Consider the following 22079-nt stretch of genomic DNA (forward strand, 5'->3'; position numbering starts at 1 on the left):
CATGGTAAGGTTGTAATTCGGCGCATGTGAAAAATAACATTTGATTTGATTCGAGCGTTATTGTCACTCTAGGGTCTCCCCTCTCCCCTCTACAATAACAGGAAGCTGGCTCAGCCTTCAGTGAGTCATGATGGTCTCCCTAACACAATGGTTGCTTATAAGAGCAGACTGTTGCCATCACACTAACAAGGATATCCCCGCTGTGAACACTGGAAGGCCAGTTTGGCTTCAAAAGGACACAACGTGCTAAATCAAGTTGGTAAAGATGATATGTTTATTTCAATACAAAATAGAATTGCTATAAGATACCCTTTTTTAAATGATGCATCTTTAGAAAGTGTGCAGTTATAGGGAGTAGAACAGTAATACCTCAATCATCCTGACTAACCAGTGTCTCGCTACTTTTATAGCCTCGCTACTGTAAATAGCCTAGTCTTTTTTACTGTTGTTTTATTTCTTTACCTACCTATTGTTCACCTAATACCTTTTTTGCACTATTGGTTAGAGCCTGTAAGTAAGCATTTCACTGTAAGGTCTACCTACACCTGTTGAATTCGTTGCACGTGACAAATAAACGTTGATTTGATTTGAACAAGAAGCCCATTGCAACATTTACCCACCGTGTGAAACAGTTTAAAACTCATAAAAAGGGTGGGCGTCTGTGTCAAAACAAATAAATACATAAAACACCAGGGTTTCCAGGGTGATACAGTAGTTGTTTATTCTTGCTTGTCCTCTGTGTTTAGGGGCATCTCAGCGTATTCAGACTGTCCAGCCCCAGCTAGCTGTTCTGCATTATCATCATCATCACACGGGGGATGGTTGCGATTAAAGAACCCCACCTGAACCACAAACACAAAACATTTACATTTCTACATATTATTTTCTGATTCAGGTTTCCTATGTGTGTCATTGAGGTCATTCTCCTTTATGTCCCTTCCTTTTTTTCTCTCCATACCAACCAATAGTTACAGGTTTGAGAAAAAACATATAATTCAAAAAGACTGAGTGATCAATACTTAGATGATAGCTGAGAAGCACCATCTAAATGCTACCCAGTTATGGGGCCCAATCTTGCACCACCTGCTGTTTTAACTATGTCAGTACATTACCTTCCAGAAGATCAGAGCTAGCAGAGCGAGGAGGAAAAGGCCAGAGACCACAGCCACAATGATCCACCACACCGGCACCTCCTTCTCTCCATCAGGAGCCCTCCACACCACACTGGTCTGGGTCTTCACACATATACACACATGGTCAACTGGCTCCAATTCAATTTGTCCAATGACTACTGAAGAAATGGTTGCTTTGTGAGATATGGTTGTGTGTACATGCCTCAAGTAAGTCATTTACGTCATTAGTGAATAAATGTTGTCTACACACTAGCAGAAGTGGAAATGGGAAACTTTGGTTCAATTTTTACCTCAGCCTGTCCACTTGGCAGCTCTTCAGGCTGGATCTTAGAGGGCATATCTATAACCGCATAGCGTGCTGTAGAGTAGAGGACATAATTCTCATGAGGCCTCTAGGGGAAACAGAAGGAGGGTTTCATAATCATTATGGAATAATGTCAAAGAAGTAAGATCCTACAAAATGCTATCTCAATTTGATGCAGAGCTGTCTTGGAGCACTTTTCCTTTCTGCCTATGATTGTAGCTATGGTGAAATATTGTGTGGAAAATATGTCACTGTGATATGCTATAGGCTCCCGTATTAGTCTCTCTCTCTCTCTTTTTCTCACCTCCAGGAAGGTTTGTACCCAGAGTTGGGACATCACCTTCACCACAGCGTTCCAGTCTCTTTCCAGACCTTTGGCCTCACACACAAACCTCAGACAGGTATCTCCACTGGTGCAGTTCTGTAGAGAAATCAAGAGAGGACCACACCGAAGTGTCAACGTTTTCCCCCATGACACATCATTGGAATGTCCCCATCCACTTGAGAGATGCAATATTTTGTTGTACTACCCCCTCTTGTGGCATATATAGAATATTGCAAGTTGTCTCTGAAATTGCAGTAAAGTGGAACTAGCCTACTGTACAGCATCAACTAAAGACAAGACAGTTTGATTGTACACGGATGCATGTCATTATGTTAATCGCATGAAGCGACACTTGTTTACTACGTGAACGGTCTCTTTGTGCTGAGGCTCCGGCCGTTCCACCTCATTCTGTTTAACCTTGTACACTCTACCAACAGTAGCATTCCCGGTCTTAACCAACTGCCAAAACAAAAGAGTGTTTCCCAATTTCATATAACCAAAACATCATCAAAAGAACAATAGAAAATATGGTTTTGCTTTCCCTTGAAATAAAACATAATGAACAGAAAAAACATGTTTTTTCTGTTACAGAAAGATTTGCTGTCTGGCACACTGCAGGGCCACAACATGGCTACCTCTCTCACCTGATATGGGTCGATGTCAGGGGAGTCAGTGAGGCAGATGAGGAAATCCTCGGAGGTGTTAGCGAACACATCGAGCAGTAAGTCTCCATGGTGATGGGTGGGGATCTCTACTACCACCCTGGCGTTGACCATACTCGGACCCAGGTTTCTCAATGGAGTGTTTCAACACAAAAACACGTGCTTTCAGATTTCACTCACTAAGTTGTATCTCATTATCTTTGTATAAATATGAAATAACGTACACAAGCGTACTCTATAATGGCCTTTTGAACTCTTTAAATAGATGTTATGCATTTTGGCCTAAAACTGCACCAACCTCAGAGAGACCGATGTCTTAAACGCTTTGTTTCTTTTCTGAGTGAACCACTGAGTGAACCATATAAGGTTACCTCATAGATGTGTTCCACTAGTGGGCCAACCTCCTCCAGGTCAGCAGGCTGCTCCTTCTGTTCCCACTTGGCAATGGGCAGGACACACTCAGGTGGAGAGGAGCCCCTGTCCAAAAAACAACAGGCTACAAAGGTGGACCAAACGCTGAGGACAATACTGAGAACATTAGCCTGGTCCTAGATAGGTTTGTACTGTCTTAACAACACTTATATGGTTGTTGTCATGCATGGCAGTGCAGACAGTAGATCCGGCATCCAATAGATTGCCTAATTTCTCACTGATCTTAGTGGGATATAGGGATCAGACTGCTTCAGGATGCTTCATTTGCACCTCTTAGTCATATAGTTAAATAGTCCTGGTGATAATTAGAAACTACATGTCCTGGGAAAGCCAATAACTACAAGGACAAGAGGAAACCATGCTGTTACAGTACCGTAATACGCTCACATTAGGACAACATCTTCCAATGGCAAACATCACTAATCCCTTTTGGATGTTAGATATTCAGTCTGCTACTAGTCTGGCAAGGCAGCTCTGAATTGTCACACAGAAAGTGTGTCTCAGGAGTCAGGAGGAGTGCTCATTTCCATGGTAGAACAAAACAGCACAGTTTATGGCTCTGAGGATAATTGGAGGACAATAAGGAAGGCCCACCCACCCCCGCATCTCCAGAGCTGCCTCAGCGCTGACATCGATCCTCTGTTGGGCCACATTATACTGTCAGGATTCTGGCTGTTCTTGCTAGAGATTATAAAGGAAGGAAGAAGCTGAACGAATGTTGAACATTTCCCTTGTGTCATTAGAAAAGCCACGAATCTTCAGGTGACACCTTAAATGTCTAAAATACAGACAACTGGATTAACAAGCATGTCAACTATATTATGTATCTCAGAGACTCTAAATATGCCTTATATTGTGTTGATTTCTCCATTAAAATGTTGTATTACAAACACAAAAACAATGCCTTGGTAGCATCGAGGGCATTAAAGTCACAAGAAAGTGTTGTTCTCAACCTTTTGATCTGTAATGTGAATGACACGTGGCTCTCCATCTTCTCCAGGTTCCCCACGCTGAATAACAGACCAGCCTGGAGCTACGACAGACAGAGAGAAAAACATACTGTACAGTATCATTCAGACTGATAACAGAGCTATTGCAAACACATAGTCACATCCGTTGACAGTAAAGACCCAGAACGGCCGGAAGCCTCCTTGATGCTTTCACACATTCACAGGAACACAGAGCACACAGTGACATTTCTGGGTAACACATTCACACCTCTCCCCTTGCACTAGCTATGGTTAGTGGTTACCACAGAAATCCTATTGAATTACTATTATTCTATGTGTAATTCTATGCCAATGGGTCTCCATCGGTCTCTGCTTGGCACTCAGATAGCATTAAGGAGATTAGATTAGTGTCCTGTCTTTCAAGCTGCCTCACACTACAGAAACAGGAGATAGGCTCCTGCTCCAATGAGCTGTTCTGGCTCATGCAAGGCACATGCAAGGGTTTTTACTTTCACTATATTTAATTACATGGGGGTTACCTTCTGGCCCTGCTTCATAGGGTTCCCCAGCTCACAGACCACCACCACTGTCTGGTTCTCCTTCCTCTGAGCACAGATCAACCTGCTGAAGCCCTGGGAGAGTTGGGAAACTCATTATATAGTACAATATTTTTGACCAAGGCCCATGAGGCTCTTGTCAAAAGTAGTGCACTACTGTATATAGGGAATAGGGTGTCATTTCAGATTCAGACAGTGTGTTTTACATAGGGCCAGTAGGTATTGCTGACCATGTAACCTGACCAGCAAAACTCTGGGCTCATAGTTTTTCCTGCAGGTCACATGCGTGGGCCAGTTGATGTCACTCTGTTAACAATTCCCTTTTATTATGAACAGGAGAGTCACAGTCACCTCTCTGTCAGTCACCATACTCTGGTAGTGTGTGTTGGCTGGTGGGCGTATCTCCAGCTCGGTCTCGTAGGCCCCCTCTCCTCTGTTCTCTGCTGTGATGACCAGCAGGGCAGGGTGATCATCCCCTATCAGAAGACGGTCGGTACCTCTGAGGATGGGTCAAAGGTAGAGGCGTAAAGGGTTGTATAGTAGACAGGAATAAAATGCTCTAACTAGACAATAATTTCCCTGATATTCAGTTACCTGCATGGTTCGTAGTACAAATAAAAAGTCATATGTAACCCTATTTTCCCTCACACTGATCTCATGAGATCTCCCTTGGCCAATGTCTTGAAAATGTGACCAAGAAAACAGATGACACTACTGAGTGATGTGGAACTCAGGGGAGTTTGACACTCACGCTTCAGAACTCAGCCTCAGGTCAGGGACACAGACATTGTCCTCTCCGCAGTCCAGAATGATCCTGGTCTGCACAACACACAGACACATACACACATTTTTATACCCAAAGAAACAAACACATTTGCTAATTCATAGGTTGCAACTATGTAATTACCACTTATAAAATGTTATTCCTTTGCAAACTAAAATGTATTAATACATTAAGAATGTGATGTCACCTGTGCGACCACAGCTCTCTGGCCATGCAGTATGGTCTCCTGGGAGTTGGAGTTGGACAGGCTGTAGTTCAGGGAGATGAAGATGGGGCTCAGCTTGTCCTTGAACTCTGACTCATGCTGGAAAGAGAGACAGGATGCAGTACTGACATTGATCCAAATTACCCTCGATTCAATTTAAATTCAGTAAAGATCTACTGCAGTTTAGTGGATCATGTAGTGTTAAGACAATATCAATCTACTCCCCTTTCAGGTTTTTCCTAATTATTTAGGAAAGGTTACTAATTATATTGTGATTGGAGCCTGTTCTAGTGTCACGTCAGTGAATGGCCACTTGGGAGCATCAGCTTGATAAGAACACTGCTGCAACATGATGGTTTTATTTCAGGTTTTGAGCTCTGACCATTGTAATACAAAATGCAGGCCTATAAATTGTCTAAATTGGCACAAGGAACCCACCCTTAGGTAAGCGGTTTGGTTCCTGCAGACCACTCCCACATCTCTCTGAATGGTTAGCTGGAAATACTCTCGGGGCAGATTTGTGTGCAGAAACAGGGCCCTCCTGGCCATTGGCTGTGTAATCGCATCTAGAACTACAAGAGTGGATTTAGAGTATCTTGAACAAACAGAAAACTCAAACTCAAGGAGAATATGTATGTTTCCTCAGGAACAAATGACTTCAGTATGCATCTCCTACCTATCTCCTCTGGAATGCTGTGGCCAGACACACTAATGCACATCATGACTGTGAAGCTGTAAGGAGAGAGACAGACCACATCAGTCATAATGTTATTCTGATTTTGCAATAACAAATTCACACAACACCACGGGAAAGTCCAGTCTCACACAGCCACGAACTGTCCAGGCATGTCACACATCTCAGTAATATGTTAGGCACCTAGAGGAACACTACAGGAGTTCTACATAGTGCCAATACGTGCATTCTTGCCGTGCCCACCAACATTTGTCCATCAGCAATGTTCTTACCAATTGGCCAAAAATACAATAACATTCCTGCAGCAGTGAGTTTGGTTAATTACATAGTCACGGGAGGTAGGGGTGCTGATGGTGCTGCAGCACCCCCTGAAAAATCAGAATAAAAATAATATTGATTAAAAAAATAAAATAAATGGTCACAAATGTATTGCACTGGACCCTTAATAGGGCTGTATTAGTGGACCAATATAGTGTCTGTAGTGAAGGGCACCACCCGACCCCTCAAATAAAAAATCAAAATCAAATATACTTCATAATTAACGCAACACCCCCACCCCCAAACAACTTCTCGAGGCTATGGTTAATGCCGACACTAGCGGTATGATACTCTGGTATGAGAATAATCTTTACCAGGCCACAGGCTCGTTGGTGGTGGTGCGCTCACACTCCTTCACATCTGGGTTCAGGAAGTCAGGGTAGAGGGAGAGTTGGGTCTTTGCCATCACCACGGCTTGAGCCCTGGTACCACCCCACACAGACAGAGAACAGACATTCTGGGTACATTGTGAATGCAAATGTTAAACTTCTACAGATAACATTTCTCAAGTTAATTTAAAGTAACAAATTAAAGTGTTTGTTTACCTCACACTACTGTACCGGTACACAGCAATCTTATTGACTCCCCATGCACCAACAATTAGATCTGTGAGGCCACAAAGATTGATAGTAACAAGTTGCAAGCTCTTATTTTTCTAGTCTTGAAACAAGAAATATAGGGTCATGAAACAGCTTTGGAATGTACATTATCGATAGCACTTTCTCATGAAAGGGTACCAAAAAAATAGTCAATGGGATTTATCGCCCTTTGGTAACAGCCAGGACCTCTGCTTTCATATCACAGTGACTAATAAGAAACTCAATGTAGGAAACAAAACTATTTTCAAGGAAAGAGGTCAGCTGAAAAAAAAAAAAAATTTTCACAGTGACCAGTTTGTCTCAAAGAGTTGAACTGTAACGGCCTCACTGGGGAGTGTCTTTAAAAGCCAGAGGTGTTGCACATCAAAAAGCATTGCTGTGTTGAGAGTAGCTCACTAGTCTCCAAGGGACACCAAATGTATCTCCATTAGGTTTTCTCCCCCGGACAAATGTCGGCCCCTCCACTGGATGAGTGACCTTTCTGTTTCTCTCTCGTGTGTCCAAGAAACTTTGCCTTTGCCTCCAGGGGATGTTTTTACTGGGGCTGAAAGGAACGAGGACTTTGTTAAGTCGTGGCAATATGTCCTTGGGTAGTAGTCAGCTACAAAGAAAAGGACAACAGAAATCTTTGCTGTTGCTGTCGTTGAACTGCACCAGAGGCTGATGGTTGGAGTCGTAAGGGAACAGAGTGACCTCCAAGTGATCTTACAGTTTGACATCTCCAAGTGGTCTTGGCAGGTTTGACACTGTGGCTTGACAAGAGAGGTAGGGACATTGTTGGGAATTGTTGGCCGGGGTAAGGTTTGTTGTTCCATAACTTCTCAGATCCTGATGAGATTATTATTTCACGATTGTGGGCTAGAATTAATTACTTAGAGTCAAAACACATGTATAACCCAAATATAATCAAATCCACATCTATTTTAAATCAAGGTAAGCAAGCCCACAGTTTCCGAAGAGTTTGTTTTCAGACTAACCTGGGTAGCCATTTAAATCAATGTCAGTGGCTCCTCTTAGGGTGAAGCCAAACTGTGCTGGAGAGCCTGGGGACCGGAAGGGACTCTCAATGACCTGGGTATACTGGGGAGACAGTCCATCGCTAGTCCCCATGTAGATGAAAACCCTTCCTTCAACGCCCGAGGATGGGGCTCCCACAGCAACATCTGAGAGAGAGGGGGAGAGCGAGAGAGACAGAAACGCTTTATAGTGATGAGTAATCCATGGACAGAGTGCATTGAAACACTGCTATAACAAAAGCATTCCCCACCATTAGAAAATGGAGCATTTCAATCATGTAATCAAAGATGGTTTCAGAAAGGAGATTCAAGTGTTTTCCAGAGGATATTTTCATATTTAATATCATTCCTTGTTTAAGTTACAGAGAAAAGCAGATACTACTGATTCTGCTGCCCCTGAGGCAGTTACTATATTAGAAGGGAAGACACATATATTATAAGTCAAATGACTGTATATCAGAGCTTCACCATTAAAACCGTCATTGTCCAGGTCACTGAGGGGGGACGATGGTGCTGCCAATGCGTCCATACACCTGGGAACCTGTCAGCTTCTGGTCTGGCTTGGGGTGGAAGGTGGAGTGCCCTCTCTGCAGGTACACACTCACCTGGGAAAGGATTACACACATCCATTATCTCGGAGCAAGTGCTGGGTATATAAAAAAAAAACATTGTTAATAAAAGGTGAATGGAGACTGCACACTATGCTCACATGTTATAGATTTATTTGATAACCTGATGAGCCCTGGGTGGTCAAAATGTTTTCACTCACCTCCTGCAACTGCTGGCCCGACACATGCTCCATGAAGAGGGGCGCCCCGATTTAGGATGTCATCTCGTCTGTGGTGAACAGAGGACAGAGCAAGAATGGCTGGACATTCAATCTCTTTTTTCATGGTTCCTCGAGACAGCAAGCCGGCGACCAGTGGCTTTAGATGTTATCAGATGGTTGATTCATGTTTAATGCTTCAATAATTATGGACTAAAAAAAAGTAAGTAAGAGAGTTCTGACATACCCATCATTGTTAAATATCAGTTACTGCAACGCTGTGGCCAAAGTAAGAGGCCACCCGCAAGATGAAAGTTGCATGTGGTTTTGAGTGGACTTACATTGCTCATCACTCAGATATCAACACAAAGCCCTATCTGTATAGACATGTCACATAGTGATCACTTCTTCATCACTCTCCTGTAAACAAGTAAATCAAAAATAAAATATGAATAGTCTCAACTGAGAGCCTAAGAATGTGTATTTCACTCCCAAAAAGTCAATTGTATTTCCATTATAGATTTTGAACTGGATACAAAACCAAAACATTAGCTTACATCACTCTCTAATAAATTAACATTAAAAGTAAATGATCATAACACCATCGGGAGCCCTTACTGAGCCTGCTGTGTTGCAGTCATTAGGCACTCCAACCAAATAATCTGAAACAGAAAATACATACTTGTACTGGATTTTAAACACAATAAAACAGACTTAATTCATTCATTATTGAGAAATGTTTCAACCTTTTGCATCTTGTACAGCTGTCACTATCTCTACCAGTCACATAAAGTGTAGGAAGTGTAATTTTATAGCCTGGGCACCACTCTGTAGCCCAATGTGCTAACATTCCATTCCTCCTCATGGCAAAAATGAACCAATGTTTGGCATGACAATGAGTTGGAATGATAGTACAAACTGGGACCAGGTTAGTAATTATCTGGTTGTGTGAACACTTTTGACGGAAACTTTCTTTCTCACCTGGTATGGAGTCTCCAGTAAACTCACCAGCGGCCACAGAATAACCTGTTGGTGAACCAGTGTAATGCATCAACCTTTCTGGTTGATTGAACTAATGATAATGTCTTAGTGTTTGTCCACCCCATTTTTGGTCAATGCTCCAGCAGCATAAGCAACCGACCCCCATTTCCCAGCAGCCTCAGCAAGTGTGGCATCCAGCTCCAATGACCCAGCAAAAAAATGTTATGCCCCAGCAATTTTATACCCTAGCAGTTTTAAATCAGTGTGGTAGGCAATCTAGTTTAACCAGGCTAATCATTTTGTTTACACACTCTGAAACACCAGATGGGACATGTTACCTTGAAAGTAGTAGCCTCCAGGGGCACCAATAAGGAGCCTTCCCTCCTAGAATAGTACAGCAAGAAACAAATCAAATCATTGTTATAGATGGTATCATAACACTGTTGGCGTAATTACTACCTGACAGTATCATAAACTATGTGGATCTAACAATTACTGATCTAATCTGCTACATTACGGTGTAATATACAACCTTATATGAATCAAAAGGATCAAGTTTGATGAGAAATTTTTGGAGTGTGGGCACCTTTGTTATGTCGGAGATAAATCCCACTTCACAGTATCGTCTGTCGAATCAATATTAGGATCAAAGATGAAAGCACACAGAGTGGAAAAAAACAGCAGGCAAACTTGTGAACATGAAGTCAACTGCTGTTTTAAGAAGGAATACCCTAATAGTTCTGTGGCATAGCAGGGACAATAATCCTCCTTTTGAGTGGACAACAGAGGAACCTGTTACTGTACTGTACAGGTACTAATGGGATGACTAAGATCTCTTACTGTACTTCAGGACTTTGTAAACCTTCTCAGTCATGATGTCTCTGCAGGGGGAGAAGTTGACCGTTTCCCCTGTCAGTGTGTTCAACACTAGGCAGTTCCCCACTGGAGTGTTCTGGGCCTCATCACGTTCACCCACGTCTATCACGTTCCAGTGGAACAGGGGGGCACAGGCCTGGCGCAGGGGGATGGAGGGAGAGAGAGAAGGGAGGAGAGAGAAAAAGAGAAAGAGGGGGAGAAGGAAAGTGATATAGAGAAAAAGAGAAGGGTAAATCAAAGTGATGTAGAGAATGACAGCAAGAGAAAGAAAGTAAATTAAGAAGGACCAGAGGCATACAAACATTGATAGAAAAAGAGAGGGGGGTCGGTGGTCGGGAGAAACAAAATGTTAGAAGGAGAATGACAGTGCGAGAGGAAAGAAAATACATTAACGCTACAGAACATTCTAGACGATTCTGTGCTTCTAACTTTGTGGCAACAGTTTGTGGAAGGTCCTTTCCTGTTTCAGCATGACAATGTCCCATTGACAAAGCGAGGTCCAAACAGAAATAGTTTATCGAGATCGGTGTTGAAGAACTCTCCTGCACAGAGCCCTGACCTCAACCCCATCAAACACATTTGGTATGAATTGGAACGCCGACTGCGAGCCAAGCCTAATCGCCAAACATCAGTGCCCAATCTCACTAATGTTCTTGTGGATGAATGGAAGAAAGTCCCTGCAGCAATGTTACAGCGTCTAGTGGAAAGCCTTCCCAGAAGAGTGGAGTCTGTTATTTAAAAAATATATATATATTTCACCTTTATTTAACCAGGTAGGCTAGTTGAGAACAAGTTCTCATTTACAACTGCGACCTGGCCAAGATAAAGCATAGCAGTGTGAACAGACAACACAGAGTTACACATGGAGTAAACAATTAATTAAGTCAATAACACAGTAGGAAAAAAAAGGAAAAAAAAGAAAAAAAATAGCAGCACAGGGGAGAACAAATCCATAATAATGCCCATGATTTTGGAATGAGATGTTTGACGAGCAGGTGTCCACATACTTTTGGTCATGTAGTGTATATGCTGGTATTACTCTTATATTAAATTGGGCAAGGTATGTGGAGCTGGAATGGCTTTTCATCAGATGCTTGTCTGAAATCCCAAAGAGGTTAAGATTTCCCTTCACTGGAACTAAGGGGCCTACCTAACCCGAACCATGAAAAACAGCCCCAGACCATTATTCCTCCTCCACCAAACTTTACAATTGGCACAATGCATTTGTGCAGGAAGTGTTCTCCTGGCATCCGCCAAACACAGATTCGTCTGATGGACTGCCAGATAGTGAAAAGTCATTCATCACTCCAAAAAAAAAACGCATTTCCACTGCTCCAGAGTCCAACGGCGGCGAGCTTTACACCACTTCAGCCGACGCTTGGCATTCCTCATGGTGAGCTTAGGCTTATGTGTGGCTGCTCAGCCACGGAAACCCATTTCATGAAGCTCCCGACAAACAGTTATTGTGCTGATGTTGCTTCCAGAGGCAGTTTGGAACTCGGTAGTGAGTGTTGCAACCGCGGACAGACGATTTTTACGTACTACGCACTTCAGCACTCAACAGTCCCATTCTGTCAGCTTGTGTGGCCTAGCACTAGCACTTGTTGCTCGTAGACTTTTCCACTTCACAATAACAGCACTCACAGTTGACCGGGGCAGCTCTAGGAGGGCGGAAGTTTGACAAACTGACTCGTTGGAAAGGTGGCCACCTATGACAGTGCCACATTGAAAGTCACTGAGCGCTTCAGTAAGGCCATTTTACCATTAATGTTTGTCTATGGAGATTGCATGGCTGTGTGCTCAATTTTATACACCTGTCAGCAATGGGTGTGGCTGAAATAGCCGAATCCACATGTTTTTACTTACTTTCATGTATACAGTGTAGTTTAACAGATACCATAAAAACGATGCAACGCCTACTGAATGATGCAAAGTCAAAACTTAACAAATAGTACACTGCAATGCTTACGTTTTGTTGCTAAACTGATAGAAATCTGCAGAGAAGCCAAAGAAGCTTCCCTCAGGGCCAGAGAACTCAGTGAAGTTAACCAGGTTTAGATTTAAAGTGTCAGAGTAATGTGGGAGAGCAAATAGCAGGAGACCCATCATTTGTATTGATGTATGAATGCAGTGTTACTCCATCTTTTACAGCTCTAACGCTTCTCTATCTCTGTCAACTCCCTCACCTAAAGGTAAGTACCCTCGCTGCAAGTGAAACTGTAATCCAAATTCCTTGCCAAATGTGTTCTTCCTATGTGAGTAATTCTTATCATCTTCGTTTGTTTCCGCAAGGCAGGGAACTTACACAGTAATGTCGAGAGGGCTGTCATAGGTAGTGCAGAGTTGTTGATGTGAGGTGAAGGATTTTTTTCTTGCTAAGCGAAATTTATTTGCGGCTCTCATTGCATTGTAGTGAGTGGAGTGTAACTAACTGCTTCCTGTAGATAGGACTTTGCAGAGAATATTTTGCACAATGAAGTGAAGAGATGGGAGTCTGTCAGAACAGAACTGCAGCTCTCACACACATTAGCACATACATTTATAGTGTTATATTAATTTGAAAACAATGTCTCTCATAGCACATAAATTAATTTTTTTAAATTGCATTAAGTACACGATTCAAGAGTGTGCATAACCAACGTATAAAACTATTGTGATATTGATCCAAATACAATGTTTTCTATTTTCTTCCCTCAGTTGGGAGCGAGAAAGAGAGAGAGAGAGGGAGAGAGAATGACAGAAGCACACACCGACACAGACACAGATACAGACACACAGACACATGCACAGTTCAGGGCTGCTGGGTTTGAGATATTAAGGAGTCAATGGTCAATTACACCCAACCCTTTCCTTCCCAGATGAGTCCTCCCCAGGTATTCATGGAAACAGATGGACAATTTAAGTGGACCTTACACAAAATGACTCCTGTAGCTTCACACTCATTTAACAACCCCCTACCCTGTACACATGGTAGGACGACTTATAAGTTTGGTATGTTCAGCTTTAATAAACTCTTGCACAGAGGACATGAAAAACATTACAGTATGTTAATTTCAATATAGTGAAAAACAAATGTAAAATTAATTATATAATAAAGAACATTTTACTGAGTCATACAGTTGTCCTTTAAACATGTATTACAGGACAAACCCCACGATAGTGTTATATAAAAACAGATTTCATAGTGATCTGTCCCATAATGTGAATGACTACACAGCTGGTACCCCCTAATTTAACAGACCTGAATGAAATCACCTTGGACACTCATTAACATTTCTAGGCTTTGGTCTGAATATAAATGATCTGCTTCTATAGATGGTTCAACACCTCCGAGGTACAAAGATGCACAAAATGAAGTCAAACGGACAAACAACATGATTGTGAAGAACCTGAGATGGTGGATTAGTGTTTTGTTCAGTTCTTAAATGTATCAGAACTAGCTGGAATGGAAAAAAACAGTGGACAAATACAAAAGAGAGGGGAGAGCTGTCTCCCAGAAAATATAGCAGAATATATCATTATAGCTTAATTGTAGATGTGCATGAATACTGTAGATGTGTACAACTTTCAGGTTTCTTCACTCATCAGTACTTATGTACACCAGTGGTCAGATATCGGATAATGGTTTGTGGTTCACTGGTCAACTGTGGTCAATGGTTGGAGAATGGTTAGAAAATGACTCCCATCTCTACTACTCCACGGTGTGTTCCAAGGTTTGTTTGGGTCCTTCGGAAACAGTTCTTTAAACTCTGGAAACCAGTACCCCAGGGCAACCCCATCGTGGGTGGAGCACGAGATCATGTGGTAGGCCAGCTAGTAACGCACACGGCCCCACCCAATACACCTGCAGAGGAGAGAGACACATACAGTAGGTCAATTTTGTGAGTAGATTTGAATGTGTGCACTCTTTGGTGCAATGTTAGTTTATAGCATCAATATACTTTTGTAATATGTTTGAATGTTTTCATGCAGCTCTCACACACTATCATGTGAATGATTACACAGCTGGTACCCCCTACTTTAATAGACCTGAATGAAATCACCTTGGACACTCATTAACATTTCTAGGCTTTGGTCTGAATATAAATGATCTGCTTCTACAGACGGTTCAACAAATGAAGTTAAACTGACAAACAACATGATTGTGAAGAACCTGAGATGGTGGATACGTGTTTTGGTCAGTTCTGAAATATCACAGCTAGCACGATCACTTGTATAAACCAGTGGCAAGTGGTCAGATATCAGAGAATGGTGTGTGGTCACCTTTGCTGAATGGTCAGAGAATGGTAAGAGAATTGCTTCCATCTCTACTCCACCGTGTGTTCCAAGGTGGTGGGCTGTTTGAGTGGATCCTTGGGAAACAGTTCCTTAAACTCAGCCAACCAGTCACCAGGGCAACCCCATCTTGGGAAGAGCACAAGGTCATGTAGTAGGCCAGCTAGTAACGCCCCCACAAACAGCCCCACCCAATACACCTGCAGAGAGAGATACTTTTTTGTAAGTAGATTTGTCTGTGTGCACTGTTGTGTGATCTTCGTAAACAGCGTCAATATACTTTTGTAATTTCATGGAGCACAATGAGAGATAGTCTATAATAACTATCTATACTAGCTATAATAACACAGAAACACAATACTTCACTATAACCTGGAATCAAATAAAAATGAATTAGATGTGACTCACCTTGTTCAGCCCCAGATGCGCTCTGAGCGGGGCAGGCACCATTCCCATGAGAAGGGCACAGGCACAGAAAGCACCCCACTTAGAGGACAGCTCTCCAGGGGCTCACCCTCAGTCCTGCAGCCAGAGCCAGGGTCACAGCCGAGTTCAAGTGGACCCCTCCTCCAGAGGTAGCAGGACCCACGCACACAGTCACCAAATCCACAGAGGCCCCAAACGCCAGGGCCACATGCAAGGGGTCAGGGTGGCACTCGGAGAGGGGCTGGGCGTCCGAATGAAAGGATGGGTCTGACTCGGAAGACAAGGCATGGAGATGATGATCACTGGTGGGACTGGAGAGGCTCCCATCCCAGGCTGGAAGCTGGGGCCATAGCACCACCGAGGCCAGACTGGCGAAGAGGAAGATGGCAGTGCCCACAAATTCACACAGGAGGTCCCAGAGGAAGGAGAGTGTCAAAACGTTTTTCAGAACCAGCACCAGACTGGAAAGGACTTGCATGATGGATGAATGAATCTCTGTTTCTCTGTTGTCCTGTTTCTCTGTTTGTTTGTTGCTCTGCCATGAAACACATCCAGGAGTCAGCAGCAGCAGAACCAAACAACCACAAGGGACTGCAATGGGAACCTACACCTACCGCTGTGTCACGCATATGGAAAGGTGGTCTCTTTCTTTTCCCGCTGAGATTATTCACCTGTCCCCTCAGTATACTGCTTGTATTGTGATGTGTACTGTAGGTGGGTAAGGCTGGAGGGGAGGTGAGGAGGCTTACATTAGCTTAGCCAATGCATATTTTGTCTTTCTGCTTTTCCATACTCTCAGATGGCTGCCGGTAAATGTCGAGTGGTGTCTTCTTTCCGGGGGGCCATAGATTTACCCATAGGTAATGAGGGGCCACTAGCTAGGGGCCGCTAGCTTCTGGTCTCTCTTTGCAGCTGGGGGTCCCCCCTCTTCCTTCTTGCTTCCTCTTTCCTCTTGCTGCTAACTCTCTCATATACACCCTTGCCTCTGTTTCTCAAAGAAAAGTGCTTCACCACAGAGGATTATAGGGTCACCTGAAGCTTTCTATCTTTCAGATAGAAGAGGAGTGTGGCTGAGGATTGAGCTGAACAAGCCAAAGCCAACTAACTGATTTGCAATTAGTGATGCCCTGGGATTCATCCAAAATGTGTATTTTCCTGACCTGGGGTCAACCAGAGTTTAGGATCAATTTATGTAATTTTAAATAAACTGATCAAGATACTGTTTTTTCTGTCCACCCCAAAACAAGCCAAATACAGCATTTTAAGCCAGCGTAGTAGGTAAAGGGTGCCAAGAGAGGGAGCTCTCTCATCACAGAGAGTGGCCAGGGAAGTTTTACTGTAACATGGTGACTAAGAGAGGGTGGGGGGAATTAAAAACGACCACAGTAAAGCATGTAAAGGTCAGTTAGGGCCAATGGCAGTACAGTTATACCGAAAACTACTTCCATTACGTCAAGGCTCCCGTAGCGTGGCAGACTACGCAGTAGGTTTTCGCACGTTGGCCGCCGAGAGTGCCTGGAATTCGGAGTCCCTATTCAATACCTTCCTTCACGGATTGTCGGAGGAGAAAAAGGATGAGCTTGCAACTCGGGAATTACCTTTGGACCTTGATTTCCTCATTGTCTATGGGAACACAGGAGGGAGAGGGGGTTTGTTCTCGGTCACACACGGTCCTTCGCTGCTGCTTGCGCCCCTCCCGAAGAAACCCAGAAGTCCCCGACGGGGACTTGTGTACTCCGGAGCGTATGGAACTGAGCAGAGCTAGATTATCGCATAAGGACAGTTCACGAAGGCTAAGCTCCAACTATTGTCTGGTGCCACAGGGCATTACACAGCCACCTGCCCAGTAAAGAGACCAGGCTCATTAATAGGAACGAGTACACTGGGGCCCCAGACTGGGAGTTCTCTAACTAGCTCAGCGACTCTGGGGCAGATGAGAGTTTTATGGACGCTACCCTGGTATCTGAGTTAGGTACAGTATCCCCACTCAACTCCTCTCCGTTCCCATGAACGCCAGAGCTCTGGATGGCCGCTCCATTAGCAGGGTCATACACAGCACAGTTCCCCTTAATCTGCGGGTATCTGGCAATCACAGTGAGTCAATACAGTTTCCCCTCATTGAATCTCCCCACGTTCCTGATGTTTTTGGATTTTCTTGGCTCCAGAAGCACAACCCTGATATTGACTGGACAATGGGTTCAATCCTGGGTTGGAGCCCATTCTGTCACTCACGTTGCCTTAAGGCGGCACAGCCTCCCCATAGACGTCCTCCTCCAGGTTTAAGTAAAGCCTCAGATCTCTCTGCCGCAGAGTACCATGACCTCCTGGAGGTTCAGCAAGGCTCTCTTCCTCCACATCATCCCTACGATTGCGCTATTGACCTCTCGGTGTTACTGGAGTCATGAGTGAACATTGACCTCTCGGTCAATAGCCGAACCAACAGTTCCACAAACGATGCAATCTCTATTGCACTCCACACTGCCCTTTCACATCTGGACAAAAGGAACACCTATGTGAGAATGCTATTCACTGACTACAGCTCAGCGTTCAACACCATGGTGCCCTCAAAGCTCATCACTAAGCTAAGGACCCTGGGACTAAACACCTCCCTCTGCAACTGGATCCTGGACTTTGTGACAGGCCTCCCCCAGGTGGTAAGGGTAAGTAACAACACATCCACCATGCTTATCCTCAACACAGGGGCCCCACAGGGGTGCGTGCACAGTCCCCTCCTGTACTCCCTGTTCACTCATGACTGCACACCATCATTAAGTTTGCTGATGACACAACAGGCCTAATCTCCGACAACGATGAGACAGCCTATAGGGAGATGGTCAGAGGCCTGTGGTGCAAGGAGAACAACCTCTCCCTCAATGTGATCAATACAAAGGAGATGATTATAGACTACAGGAAAAGGAGGACCGAGCACGCCCCGTTCTCATCGACGGGGCTGTAGTGGAGCAGGTTGAGAGCTTCAAGTTCTTTGGCGTCCACATCACCAACAAAGTAACATGGTCCAAGCACACCAAGACAGTCGTGAAGAGGGCATGACAAAACCTATTCCCCCTCAGGAGCAAAGCTTCCTGCCATCCAGGACCTCTATACCAGGCGGTGTCAGAGGAAGGCCCTAAAAATTGTCAAAGACTCCAGCCACCTTAGTCATAGACTGTTCTCTCTGCCTGTATATGTGTATTGACTGTATATGTGTATTGACTGGGTGTATTGACACCATCTAAAGTGTAATTTATACCATGCTCAAAGGGATATTCAATATTCGCTTTTTACATTTTCACCCATCTACTAGTAATGTAGGTGCCCTTCTTTGCAAGACATTGGAAAACCTCCCTGGTCTTTGTGGTCGAATCTATGTTTGAAATTCACTGCTCATCATCTTACAGATGATCGTAAACTCAGCAAAAAAAGAAATGTCTCTTTTTTAGGACCCTGTCTTTCAAAGAAAATTAGCAAAAATGAAAATAACTCAACAGATCTTCATGGTAAAGGGTTTAAACACTGTTTCCCATGCTTGTTCAATGAACCATAAACAGTTAATGAACCTGCACCTTTGGAACATTCGTTAAAACTTCTTATGGCTTGGGGGTAGTATTTCGACGTCTGGATGAGAACCATGCCCAAAGTAAACTGCCTGTTACTCAGGCCCAGAAGCTAGGATATGCATATAATATATGGTAGATTTGGATAGAAACCACTCTAAAGTTTCCAAAACTGTTAAAATAATGTATGTGAGTATAACAGAACTGATATGGCAGGCAAAAACCAGAGGAAAATCCATCCAGTAAGCGGGATTTTTTTGATGTGGGTAGTTTTCAATTGAATGCCTATTGAGTATCTAATGGATTAGGACCCAGATTGCAGCTCCTATGGCTTCCACTAGATGTCAACAGTCTTTAGACATTGTTTCAGGCTTGTTTTCTGAAAAATGAAGAAGAATGAGACCTTTCTGTCAGTGGACTGAGGAAGCATGCAGTGCTGGATTGCGCGTGACCGTGTGCGCACCCTTCGTTGTTTTTCCTTTCTATTGAATACGCTATTGTCCGGTTTAAATGTTATTATAGTTTATGTGTCAGTTGTTGAATCTTGTTATGTTCATTCAAATCTTTACACATTAAGTTTGCTGAAAATAAACGCAGTTGATTGTGAGATGACGTTTATTTTATGTGTAGGGTACAGAGATGAGCTAGTCATTAAAAAATCATGTTAAACACTATTATTGCACACAAAGGGAGTACATGTAACTTATTGTGACTTGTTAAGCAGATTTTTACTTTTGAACTTTTTAGGCTTGCCATAACAAAGTGGTTGAATACTTATTGACTCAAGACATTTCAGCTTGAAATGTTTTATCAATTTGTAAACATTTAGAAAAACATAATTCCACTCTGACATTATGGGGTATTATGTGTAGGTCAGTGACAAAAAATCTAAATTGAATACATTACATACAATTCAGGCTGTAACAGAACAAAATGTGGAACAAGTCAAATGGTGTGAATACTTTCTGAAGGAACCGTAAACATCAAATAGGCTGATATTTATTCCTGACCAGCCGTTGTCACTAGTGTATGAATGCCCATTCCTGCCACCCATTGTTTAAAATATAAATGTCAATACTCTCTCAAAATGTCGAGGTGGGAGGTTATTATCATGGGGCCCAGAGTTTTTCCTGATCTGGTAGGCTAAAACTCTGGACCCTAGTAATAAATCAACGGTGAAATGTTTTTACATGGGCTATGATGGGCCCAGATATATTCTAATCAGGTCATATGGTTTCTATAATTCAACACCCAGCAATAGTTTTAAGTCCTGTTGAGCTGACAAATATTTTGAATTGTTTATCTATGGTTTTAGTCATCAATCTAGCAAGAGGGCAATATTGTATTAATCCTAACTCAGTTACTGGTGTGGAAGGAAAGCCCTCAGGGATTTCACCATGAGGCCAATGGGAACTTTGAAGGCCATGGTCGTCACGCCCTGGCCATAGAGAGGCTTTTATTCTCCATTTTGGTTAGGCTAGGGTGTGACTAGGCATTCTAGTTTCTTTATTTCTATGTTTTCTATTTTTTGTTTTTGGCTGAGTGTGGTTCCCAATCAGAGGCAGCTGTCCATCATTGTCTCTGATTGGGAATCATACTTAGGCAGCCTTTTTTCCCACCTGTGTTTTGTGGGTAGTTGTTTTCTGTATAGTTTATTTGCCTTATAGAACTGTTCGTTTTTCACTTTGTTATTTTGTTAGAGTGTTTATGAGTAATAAAGAATTATGAACACTTACCATGCTGCGTTTTGGTCCATGCCGTCCGACGAGAGCCGTAACAATGATAGAATAAAACTGAGGATGGATCAACAACACTGTAGTTACTTCAAAAAACTAACCTACATGACAGAGTGAAAAGAATGAAGCCAAAACATGCATCCTGTTTGCAATAAGGCACTGAAGTAAAACTGCAAAAAATGTGACAAAGAAATTTACTTTCCCTGAATACAAAGTGTTATGTTTGGGGCAAATCCAGCACAACACATCACTGAGTACCACTCTTTATATTTTCAAGCATAGTGGTGGCTGTATCATTTATGGGTATGCTTGTCATCCGCAAGGACTAGGAAGTATTTTAGGATAAAAATAAACAGAATAGAGCACAGACACTGGGAGATAAATTCACCTTTCAGCAGGACAATAACCTAAAATACAAAGTCAAATACACACTGGAGTTGCTTACCAAGATGATAGTGAATGTTCCTGCAATGTCCCCTCCTCCTGTGATTGGAGCATCCCCTAAAATACTGTCTCTTTCATTGCAGTTCACGCTCTCTGTCTCCTATATAAGCTGGGGTGAACATCTGTGAGGGCAGTTTGGGGAGCGGGAGTGTGCTGGAGTACAAGCTGGCAGGCAAAACTACAAAGGTCTGAGCAGGGGAGCTCTGGCTAGAGCTAGCTCATAGTGGCATCCGTCCTAAACATAGCTCACCCTGTGTTCAGGGTTGCAGGTTATCGTTTGTAGTTCTTGCTACAAGCACCAATTCCTGTGCTCCCCCGTACTTGTGATGATGGTGGCTTCACTATGTAGATTTGTCATGATAATGACAATGCAAGTTATTGCTTTAAAAGGGACAGTAATGTGATTGTAGTCTTATTTATGATTGTCGGAGTAGTTATTTTTAGATTTTTTTTGCACATTTATGAACAATAAATAAATTGTATATATATATTTATATATACAATATACACACACACCTAATTTACATAAGTATTCCGACCATTTACTGATGGACTCGAAATTGAGCTCAGGTGCATCCTGTTTCCATTGACCATCCTTGAGATGTTTCTACAACTTGATTGGAGTTCACTTGTGGTAAATTCAATTGATTGGACATGATTTGGAAAGGCAGACACCTGTCTATATAAGGTCCCACAGTTGACCGTGCATGTCAGAGCAAAACCCAAGCCATGAGGTTGAAGGAATTGACCGTAGAGCTCCAAGACAGGATTGTGTCGAGGCACATATCTGGGGAAAGGTACCGAAACATGTCTGTAGCGTTGAAGGTCCCCAAGAACAAAGTGGCCTCCATCAATTTTAAATGGAAGAAATTTGGAATCACCTAGACACTTCCTAGAGCTAAATACAGATAGATCACTGATGAAAACCGGCTCCAGAGCGCTCAGGACCTCAGACTGGGGCGAAGGTTCACATTCCAACAGGGAAATGACCCTAAGCACCCAGCCAGACAATGCAGGAGAGGCTTCGGGACAGGTCTCTGTA

At 43.1% G+C, this 22079-nt stretch overlaps 1 pseudogene; it reads right to left on the reverse strand.

Moving 5' to 3' along the window:
* Window positions 1–521: 521 nt before the first annotated feature.
* LOC112225709 lies at window positions 522–15781 on the reverse strand (annotated as a pseudogene).
* Between the last annotated feature and the right edge of the window lie 6298 nt (window positions 15782–22079).

This window comes from Oncorhynchus tshawytscha, linkage group LG27 (genome assembly GCF_018296145.1).
Source record: "Oncorhynchus tshawytscha isolate Ot180627B linkage group LG27, Otsh_v2.0, whole genome shotgun sequence".
Classification (NCBI taxonomy): domain Eukaryota; kingdom Metazoa; phylum Chordata; class Actinopteri; order Salmoniformes; family Salmonidae; genus Oncorhynchus; species Oncorhynchus tshawytscha.